This window comes from Dama dama, chromosome 18 (assembly GCF_033118175.1).
Source record: "Dama dama isolate Ldn47 chromosome 18, ASM3311817v1, whole genome shotgun sequence".
NCBI lineage: Eukaryota > Metazoa > Chordata > Mammalia > Artiodactyla > Cervidae > Dama > Dama dama.
Window position 1 is genome coordinate 25,005,594 of NC_083698.1, and position 11,878 is coordinate 25,017,471.

Genomic DNA, 11,878 nt, shown 5'->3' on the forward strand with positions numbered 1-11,878 from the left:
CTGAAGTAAAATTTCAACTCTAGGTGGCAGTTTACTCCATCACTTACTTATGTTCATTTAACAAGCAGTAGCTTCATTCACAGTTTTTCCATGAATGCATAATTTTGTGTAAAAATTAGTCTCTGGCTCTCAGTTGCTGTTAAAAATAGGTTTGATTTTAGGAATAAAATCATGGCTTGAGATGCAGGTTTTCCATGTATCTTGTCATTCTTGATTTCATTAAGTTGATGAAATGAAGCAAAAAAGAATAAAGATGAACATTTTAACCGTTTTTTTTTTTTTAGAAATATAATCTTCAAATCATGGCAACCATTCTGTGTCAAAGTTGTGTTTCTATCATGCAGAATAGAATTTAGGATGAATAATTTTTCCTGAAAACACTAATTTCCAGAAATATCAAGGATGTTGAATTCAAGACATTGAATTTTCTGAAATTTTTTTTAAAAAAATGATATTAACTTAGTTGAAGAAGAAGTATACATCAAAAGGAAAATGACTCATATCTGAGTTTCTCTCTGCATCTCATTGATGGAAATAGCCAAAGCTAATGTTTTTTAGGGTCATCAAAGACCAAAATCCTCATCAGACTGCCCAGAAAAAAAATGATGCTTCCCCTAAGCCACTCTGCATAGGTATTTTGTTTTGCCTTACATTCATAAGGATGCTAAAATGGGTTATACAGAATAACTCCACGCATTTACCACTCAAATAACTTGCCACTTCAGAGTTCTTTCATTTTTTTAGTTCTAACAAGAGAAAAATTGATATGGATTTAAATTGTCCTCAAATTAGTTTTCCTTTAAAGTGGGGGTAGTAATAATATCTACTTTATTATTATCTACTTGAATATCTATATTGTTGCAAGCTTGAAAAAAAGATTATGTTTGTACAGTGACTGGCAACAAATATTCTATATTAGTTATTCTTACTAACCTCTTTGTAAAAATTAATAAAATGTATCAACTAGAACCTCAAGAGACTGGTCAATATGACAAACTCATGAAAAGTTTTTATTTATACAGTTGCGTGACTCTGACTCCCCAGGGCCCATCACCGTCTCCATGCTCTCCTACAATTAAAAGGAACATAGGAAAAAGCCATATGGCATGGGTGTAGGGGGTGAGAATATTAATCACTGAAGTGAGAAGGTGAACAATTTCCAAAATGTGTCTAATTGTTTATAAAAGTGAATCTGAAATTATACTTGGTAAACCTGGGTTTCTGCATTTCTCCTTGATATATGTATATGTCTCTATATAGCGGTGTGTGTGTGTGTGTGTGTGTGTGTGTATGTGTATATATACACATATATTTATAATATGTGTGGATGGAGAGATATGCATTGTAATATCATCATCTGTACTCTCATTTTATCGAATGATACTCTTCAGGGTTTATATAGAAATCAAAGATATTAACTCTAATAGTAGAATGGAATCTTTTATTTCACTCAAGTTCCATTTCTATATCATTCACATAAATATGTCTACCTAAAACATCCCTGTGGCAGACATTCCTAACTGCAGTATCCCAAAGAGATAGATAATAGGAATGCTGTCGTATTGATCCTCCGAGGTGTTAGGGCTCCCAGGTGGGGCCTGAAACAGCTCAGCATGGAGCCAGTTGACCTCATCCATTTAACCCAGGGTGTTACACAAATATTACTTCTATGTATGCTCTTATGTGAAAAGATTGGAAAGAACTATCCTAGCATCATCAGGTATTCTCATTATCAAGGGCTGGATATGGTCCACAATTATATGACCTCTCAATAATCTTCCCCCAAAAGAGTACTAATCATCTACGAAAGCTTTAAATGACGTCCCATTGCTTATTGAGCAAAACCCAAACTTCTTAGGGTAGCATTCAAGCCTTTACACTGTCTGGCTCCTGGCTTCCCTTCCAGGTCTGTTTCCCATCAATATCTTTCCATACCTTACACTGGAATGTCATCTCATTTCCACATACCTAAACCCTATGTGATTCAAATTCAACTGTCTCTACATAGCCTTCTTAAACTAGAACTAATCCCTCAATTTTCCAAGTACCCTTGGCATTTTACTTTGCTCTCTTTATGACTGTTCTCATGTTCTATATTCATCATATACCCTAGTTTTCAGTAGGATTAAGCTCAGCTCCATGTAGCTAAAAATTACCCTAATAATCCAAAATAATAAGAGCTTAGACAGATGATTTTGTTTTCTCAATCATCTGAAGTCCAGAAGGAGGCAGCTGAGAGCCATTGCAGCGCTCCACAGTGTCACCAATCTAGATTCTTTTCTGTCTTTGCTCTGCCCTCATCTGGCACACGGTTCCAGCTGCTTGGTCCAAGATGGTTGGTCAAGCTGGGGCTTGGCTGGGGCTGACTATGTCAGGAATCTAACCAGCTGAAGATAAAGGAAGAGCATTATGTTTGCATTTTAAGAACTCTTTCTGAAAGTTATGTACCCCACTTATACCTGTATTTTGTTATCTGGGATTGAATCACACGTACACATCTAGCAACCAGGTCAGCTGAAAAGGCAGTCTTTATTCCACTGGCCATATTCCTAATTTTTTTTCAGTTGAGGTTATATTACTAGATGAAAAAGAGAAGATGATATAGGGAAAGCTACTAATTTCTGCTTCATTCATCTATGAGAAGTATAAACTTTTTGAAGGACAGACCTGTATTTGATTTAACCTTGTAATCCTGGAATCAGGAAGAGTATCTTTATATATATATATATATATATACACACACACACACACACACTAAATATTGAATGAATACATGTGTACATAAGAGTAAGACATGGGGATATTAGTCATCTATTCTTTTATTGACTCCATTACTTCAAGTGGTATTGAATACTGAATTTGAATATATGGAGTTGATTTTATTTTAATATACATGCATGACTATGGGACATTGAGAACCAAGTGATATTTAAATGTAGGGAAGCAAAATGAAAAGAGATCACTCTGGACATGTGTATAATGGGAATCTGGAAATCATGTGCCTTAGACTAGTGTTAACACCAAATGTGAATATCACTATTGGCAAACCTATTGTCATTGCTCTACTCCAACTACCTGCATGAACACAGGTAAAATGACAAATCAAGGCCCTTTCCTGATTATTGGAAACATTGGGATTGTCACACTACACATTAAAAGAAGAACTGTGATTCACTCCCCTTGTTCCTTTTTCTCTGAGGCCATTGACAAGTTGTGTCACTCTGTCACTAGTAGCTACTCAGACTTGAAGAAGTTTTCTTAAATTTACCCCTCCCCACCTTCATCAGTGGAAGATATTGGCTTTGGAGAAGTTAAAGTATATCCCTATAAAAGTCCCCCCCGCCCCACACTGTACTTTATAATTTAATGTACCTAGCTTCTTTCTTAGATCATGATTTTGGTAGAAGACTATTGAAGTTCACTTTCTAGTTCTTTTTCTATGTGTCATTATTAGACTCTGGAACTCTTCATCATGTTTTACATGAAGTTTTACAACATTTCCTTAACAACACACAAACACATTATTGTGACAAAAGGACCTTTCATTTGGGCAAGAACAGGAAGAATAGGGGCGTAGAAACTAAAAACTACAGGAACTTAAAAATAATTTATACCTCTGTCTTACATTCTCTTAAAAATAGCTAAAATCTCCTAATTTCCTTTGACTTCTTTTTTTGTGCCTGTCACCACGGAGTAGACTTTATTGTTAAAATTCAGGATTTATTGGGTTTTGATTAAGATCAGAAACTTAATCTTCTGTAAGCAGACAGAAAGATTTAAAATTCAATCCATCCATCCATTCAACAAGTATTTGAGTGGCCATACTATGTAAGGTGCAAATATCAACATCTAAAATGAATACAGAGATGAATCCTATATCAGGTTGGCTCTCAGAAAGATGACAAACTAACCATGGAAAGTAAGCATCATGTAAGAGGTTTTGGTCAGCATTAGGTTTCAGTTCAGTTCAGTCGCTCAGTCATGTCCGACTCTTTGTGACCCCATGAATTGCAGCACGCCAGGTCTCCCTGTTCATCACCAACTCCTGGACTTTACCTCAAACTCACATTCATCGAGTTGGTGGCGCCATCCAGCCATCTCATCCTCTGTCGTCCCCTTCTCCTCCTGCCCCCAATCTCTCCCAGCATCAGGGTCTTTTCCAATGAGCCAACTATTCACATGAGGTGGCCAAAGTATTGGAGTTTCAGCTTCAACATCAGTCCTTCCAATGAACACACAGGACTGATCTCCTTTAGGATGGACTGGTTGGATCTCCTTGCAGTCCAAGGGACTCTCAACAGTCTTCTCCAACACCACAGTTCAAAAGCATCAATTCTTCGGCTCTCAGCTTTCTTCACAGTCCAACTCTCACATCCATACATGACCACTGGAAAAACCATAGCCTTGACCAGACGGACCTTTGTTGGCAAAGTGAAGTCTCTGCTTTTTAATATGCTATCTAGGTCGGTCATAACTTTCCTTCAAGGAGTAAGCATCTTTTAATTTCATGGTTTAGATGTGAGAAATAGGAAAACTCAAAACAACAGTGGTTTAAAGAATATATTTCTTATCCATTTTAAGAACTCTCAAGGTGGTCAATTCCAACAATAAACAGTGGTGGCAGGGTTACTCTGCTGTGCCCTCCTTGCATTTCCAAGCCTCCTTCATGGTCCCATGCTGCTTTGGGAGTTGCATCTTTCATTACCAGTCAGCGGGAAAGGGGAAGGGAAAGAAGAATGCGTAGCTTTTGCATTAGCTTCCTAAGGCTGCTGAAATACACGGTTACAAAAGTGGTGGTCTAAAACAAAAAAAATATTCTCTTACGGTTTTGGAGGTCAGAAATTTGAAATCAAGGTGTAGACAAGGCTGTACTCCCTCCAAAATTCTTACCAGAGAACACTTCTTTGCCTCTTCTAGCATCTGACTGCTCTAGATATTCCTTGATTTGGGGCTGCATAGCTCCACGTTCTGCTCTGTCCTCACATTGCCATCTGCCTTGGATGTCTCAGGGTCTCAAATATCCCTCTGCCTTTCTTGTCTAAGGACACTGTCGTGGGATTCAGGGCCCACACTAAATCCAGGATGATCTTGTCTCATGATCCTTCACTGAATTACACCTGCAAAGACCCTTTTACCAATTAAGCTCACATTTACAGTTTTCAGGTAGCTATATCTTTCAGCGAGTTATGATTTAACCCACTAACTCCTCTCACTTTAAGAGAGCTTCTTAAAAGTTGTTCTTGTCACTTCCACTTCTATCCTATTTAATAGAACTTATTTAGTACCCACACATAGCTACCTGGGCAGCTGAGAAATGTAGTCTTTATTCTGGGTGATGATGTACTAAGTTAAGAAGCAGGAGTTCCATTAATAATCACAAGGAAAAATGATATTGTTCTAACAAAAACTATTTAGAAATGCTATGGATTAGTATGACATGCTAGTCCATTTGGACCAATGTTATTCTAAGTTAGATGTGTATGAGTTATAAAAATTTTAAACAGTAATTATGTCTTATAAAGAAGGAACTATAAAAGCCCTGCTAGGAATTTGGTACACAACCAATTCCATAACGGCCACATTTTCCTAGAGAGTTTGTGAGGCTTAGTGTGGCTACAAGAGCCTCTTTGACTCCTCTCACAGTTGCTTTTCTATGCTTTAACTCAAGTTCCTAGTAAAGTCTGAGAACTCACAGACTTGATTTTTAATCAAGAAAGAAATCAGTTCACGTTTGAGAAGAAAAATCTGTTAAAATTCACAGACCTATAATTTGGTGGCAATAAAGTATCTCTTTTTGTAAAGAGGTATCAACTATATACTCAGTCGAATCAGAACCATTTGCTATCGGGTTGAGAAAGATAGATGAATAAAGTCTTAGGGTTTAAAATGAACCACATTAGATGAAGAGATATTTCTGAGACTCAGTCAGCAAACAGCTTGATGCTCAAAGTTCCGGGCAGTGGATCTTGGTTTATAAAGTGGGAAAAATAAAGCCCCTCAAGATACAGTAAGGATACAGTAAGGATCTAAGCATTCATAAGCTTATTGACCAAACACATTGCTCTTGTAGTCTTGTAATCAAAGAAAATCTTAGAATTTTCTCTTGTTAAAATTTTCAGTCAAATTTGGGCATTCTCACAAAGATTATGTGAGACTTTTGTTTGGTTGCTTGCTTTTTTTTTTTTATGAACCAGTAATGCATCTGGGGGCTTCCCAGGTCGCTCTTAGAGAAGGAAATGGCAACCCACTCCAGTACTCTTGCCTGGAAAATCCCATGGATGGAGGAGCCTGGTAGGCTACAGTCCATGTGGTCGCGAAGAGTTGGACATGACTGAGTGACTTCACTTTCACTTTTCACTTTCATGAATTGGAGAAGGAAATGGCAACCCACTCCAGTGTTCTTGCCTGGAGAATCCCGGGGACAGAGGAGCCTGATGGTCTGCTGTCTATGGTGTCGCACAGGGTTGGACACGACTGAAGTGACTTAGCAGCAGCAGCAGAGTACATCATGAGAAACTCTGGGCTGGAGGAAGCACAAGCTGGAATCAAGATTGCCGGGAGAAATATCAATAACCTCAGATATGCAGATGACACCACCCTTATGGCAGAAAGTGAAGAGGAACTAAAGAGACTCTTGATGAAAGTGAAACAGGAGAGTGAAAAAGTTGGCTTAAAGCTCAACATTCAGAAAACTAAGATCATGGCGTCCGGTCCTATCACTTCATGGCAAATAGATGGGGAAACAGTGGAAACAGCAGCTGATTTTATTTTTCTGGGCTCCAAAATCACTGCAGATGGTGATTGCAGCCATGAAATTAAAAGACACTTACTCCTTGGAAGGAAAGTTATGACCAACCTAGACAGCAATTAAAGAACAGAGACATGACTTTGCCAACAAAGGTCTGTCTAGTCAAGGCTCTGGTTGTTCCAGTGGTTATGTATGGATGTGAGAGTTGGACTATAAAGAAAGCTGAGTGCAAAAGAATTGATGCTTTTGAACTGTGGTGTTGGAGAAGACTGTTGAGAGTCCCTTGGACTGCAAGGAGATCCAACCAGTCCATCTTAAAGGAGATCAGTCCCAGGTGTTCATTGGAAGGACTGATGCTGAAGCTGAAACTCCAATACTTTGGCCACCTGATTCGAAGAACTGACTTACTGGAAAAGACCCTGATTCTGGGAAAGATTGAAGGCCAGAGTAGAATGGGATGACAGAGGATGAGATGGCTGGATGGCATCACCGACTCAATGGACATGAGTTTGAGTAAAGTCCAGGAGTTGGTGATGAACAGGGAGGCCTGGCGTGCTGCAGTCCATGAGGTCTCAAAGAGTTGGACATGCCTGAGCAACTGAACTGAACTTAACTGGTCAATTCAAAATTATTTCTTCTTATGCCTTCCTTTGCTTGGCTAGAGATTCTTCTTCTTGCTGTCCTGAAGTTCTCTTGTACCCCAGAGCAGAATGCCTCAGCTTAAAGAAGAATCTTGCATTTGCTACATGTTGTACATTGAAAATTGGTTGAAATGATACACAAACTCGTATGAGGAAGTGATTAGGAGAGACAGAAACTTTCCTCAAGGAACATGGAGCATAACTTTTTAAAGTAATTATTGGCTATCAAAAAGTTACCAATCAGATTTAGACTCCTGGGCCCAGTCTCTTGTTGTTCACTCTGAAACTGCCCATTAGGGCAGACTCTGGTACACAGAAGGGAAATGAACACTTTCTTTCTTGTATGAAGTATCCATCTCTAGGATATTAGCCATCAAAAGTGCAAAAAACTTCAAGTTGTAAAGCTACCACCCCCTGAGCATATTATATGCTTAGTTTTGTCCACATATACTCCACGTGTTACCATTTAGAAAGTTTGGGTGCTGTTTGTAGCTAACTTTTGTGAGGAATTTTCCATTTAGCAATTAGTGTTCTGCATGGGCAATTCTTAATTCTTGAAAGGCTCTTTAACTTTCAGTATCCCTAAACTTTAATACTTTGGTATTAGTCAGATTTCTGGGAACTGCTAGAAAGGAAGTCTAGTTTTCTTTCCCTTGTTTCCTTGGAAACAGGCAAGATGTTGAAATGAAAAAGCTTCTTGATTCCCTTTTAGTGTCCTTTTCTTTCTCCCCACTATCTCCTCCTGGTCCGTATTCACAGTGTCTTCTTTCTACCCTGAGTGCCTTTTGTAAGACCTCTCTGAGGCCGTTCTATTCTCAGAGCACTCACTGTTCCCAGTCATCTCATCTCCAGCCCTGGAGTCCAGATTCCTCCCTCACAGCCTTCCATTAAGTACTATGAGGAAAGCAAGCTGATTGAATTAGTTTGAATTCTGTGTCAGTGAGTAATAGTTTCTTTAGTCTCAAGTTATTCACTTTACTAAAGGAGAAGGCTTGTTACCTAATAAGAATGGCGAATGGGAAGAATTTCATTCAGGACAATGAAGTAAAGTAAAATATATATTTCTTATAATAAGATGAAAGATGACTTTTAATGCTCCCTTTAACCCCCTTGTGCTTCAATTTTATGACGAAATAGGGGTTGTTTAAGGGGCAGAAATAAGGGATTGTTCAAGGGACAGAGAATTTTGGCCACAGGCCATTTTCCCTCCTCTGGAACTGTTTCCTGGGTCTACCCCAGGCTCAGCTTACTGCAGTTCTTTAGGACCAACTGGGACTTGGGGCTGGAAACATAATGAGTCAATATGTCCAGTGGAAATATAATCAGTCACATATGTAATTTAGAATGTTCTAGTAGCCATATTTTTAAAAGTAAAAAGAGTAAATTTAATTTAACCCAACATATCTAAAATACTAGCATTGAAACATATAACCAGTATTAAATTATTAATGAATGTTATACATTATTATTTTAATAGTGAGTCTTTGAACTCCAGTGTGTATTTTATACTTACAGCACATCTCGATTCAGACTAGAAGCATTTCATGTGCCTTAATAGCCACGTGTATCTAGGGGTTACCTACCAGGTGCGTGAGTTCGTGTTAAGTCATTTCAGTCATGTTGACTCTTTGCGACCCCATGGACTGTAGCCCACCAGGCTCCTCTGTCAGTTTCCCTACCTAGGTCCCTACTTAACCCACAAAGTATTCCATTTCCCATAGATCTGTAAATCCTTTTTTTGTTGTTGTTTGTTTCCCTTTCAGGCACTAGAATTCTCTCCCAAGACCCCACCCAATAAACAGGTCTCTTGCTAGATATACCCCGTGATAGTTGTTTGCCTGCTGGGATTCCTAAATAATACCCTTCTCTGAATTCTGTATTGTTGTTGCACACTGGACACTTTCCTCAGATGACAATGTGTGTGTAGTGTATGTACACATGTGTGTATATATGTGTTAGTCGCTCAGCTGTGTCCAACTCTTTGCGAGATTATGGACATAGGCCAGGCAAGAATACTGGAGTGGGTAGCCAGTTCCTTCTCCAGGGGATCTTCCTGACCCAGGGATCATACCCGGGTCTCCTGCATTGCAGGCAGATTTTTTACCTCTGAGCCACCAGGGAAGCCTCTCAGTTCACAACAGATTTCCCCCTTACAGGGGATTTACCTCTACCACCATCTACTGCCTGTCTCTATCCATTCCAGGGGCCACAGACTACCTCAGCCTTCAACTGTATTTGTCACCCCAGGCCCCATCCTGGTATTATATTCAGGTTATATATTCTCCCACTCTGTCTCATTATTTTTTTAGGGGAAAAAAGCTTTAATTGATATATTTAGCACAATTCTCTTTATAAAATATACTTATTTTAAAACCCTGAGCAAAAAAAAAAAGAAGCCCTGTCATTCATTTTGAAATCCAGTCATTTCAGTGTTCTCCCTTGAAGTGCCTGCAGTTTCTTCCTCTGGTCTCAGAGAAGGACAAGGGGTCTGTTCTTCACATTGGTCATCAAGGTAAAAATCCAGAAGAGAGAAAGCCTCTTGTAGTCGGTACGATTCTTGTCTAACACAAAGAGACCCTGCGCCTTCAGGACACAGGGTTGCCCGCTGCCCCAGCGCAAGGCCTGGAGCAGGTTCGTGGTGACTAGGCCTTAGGTCACGCCTGAGGGGGGGGCTGTAACTGTTGAGCCAATCAGGAGAAATGTTGAGAAGAATCTTCTCCGTCAGCTTCGATCCTACATGGTCACAAATCTTAGATATTCTATCTAATATGGTCATTAAAGCTAGTGATTTTAGATGCTATCCCTTCCAAGATAGTCTCCCAGACAGGTGGTAGTGCCTAAAAAGTTGTCACAAAGGCATGTTATAGACAGTGTCCCCCACAGTGTCAGTGATGAGAGGGAAGTTAGTCTAGCTGGTCTCAGGACTTAACGAAGCTTCAGTTCAGTTCAGTTCAGTTCAGTCGCTCAGTCGTGTCCGACTCTTTGCGATCCCATGGACTGCAGCACACCAAGCCTCCCTGTCCATCACCAACTCACAGAGTTTACTCAAACGCATGTCCATTGAGTTGGTGATGCCATCCCATCTCATCCTCTGTTGTCCCCTTCTCCTCCCGCGTTCAATCTTTCCCAGCATCAGGGTCTTTTCAAATGAGTCAGCTCTTCGCATCAGGTGACCAAAGTATTGGAGTTTCAGCTTCAGCATCAGCCCTTCCAAAACCCATGCACAGTATGAACAATATAATGAAGCTTAGGTTCTTTAAGTCTCATCACAGAAAGAACTCAGTGAGAGAGAAAGCCATAGGTAAGCAGTGAATGTGTTTAGACAGATACACATTCTGTAGGTAGAAAGTGTGCTTGTGCTAGGTCCCTTCAGTCATGTCCAACTGTTTGCAACCCTATGGACTGTAACCTGCCAGGCTCCCCTGTCCACAGGATTCTCCAGGCAGGAATACTGAAGTGCGTTGCTGGGCCGAGGGAATGTTCCCAACCCAGGGATTGAATCCACGTCTCCTGAGTCTCCTGCATTGGCAGGCAGGTTCTTTACCACTATCGCCACCTGGAAAGCAGTCCATCTCAAAAGACGAGAAAGGCCTTGGGAGAAACACACTCCTCAGACCAAGTGTGGGCCATCTCAGAAGGTGAGAAGCTCACTCTGCCTGATTCTGATGCAGCCAGAAAATCTCATCAAACCTGTGAGAAGGAATGTCTTAATGATTGACACACATTTTCTTGTCAGTCTTCCCTCCCTGGAAGCTCACACTAAATTCCCCTACACTTTTGATTGTAGTTTCTTCCCCTAGTTCTATTTTTATGCCAAATTGCTCTTAAGATTCTGCACTTCTCAAGTTGGCTCTTTCTTTTATGGGCCACCTCTCAGGTACAACTATCCATCTACACGTTTACCTAAGCTAGGAGAATTGGGAATGTTCTTGGCTCCCTTAATCCCTACTTTCAGCTTGGTCACCATGTTCTTTTTGATTCTGCCAATTTTATTTTTCACTTAGCAATATTTCTCCACTGCACTTATCTTTCTAAAATACACTGAAGCATCACACATTTGTTTAAAACTTCCTGGCTTTCATCTCCTACAAAAGTACAAATTCCTAAGCATGGCATATAACAATAAAATTGATCATGTGTATGATTGCCAGGACCAGGTTAAGAACCTCCCATTTTTTAGACTGTCCTCAGTCTTTGTGTTTGCCTTGTCTCACTACATTCATGCCTTCTACCTTCTGTCTAGACACTCTGAACACGCACTGTGCATATGTGTACTTTTTCCAAGTTTGCTATTCTTTCTACCTGAAGTACCATTCCTCCCACTCTCTGCCTGGGAAACATTTGAATAGAGTAGTCATTCTAAAATTCTAAAATTTGACATTCTTTTTCTTTGGATCTTTAGCTCTTTGCACTGAGTTACATTACTAGCAATTACTGAATTATTCATTATTTATGTGTGTCTACCCAGTTGGGATGTGAACAGAAATTT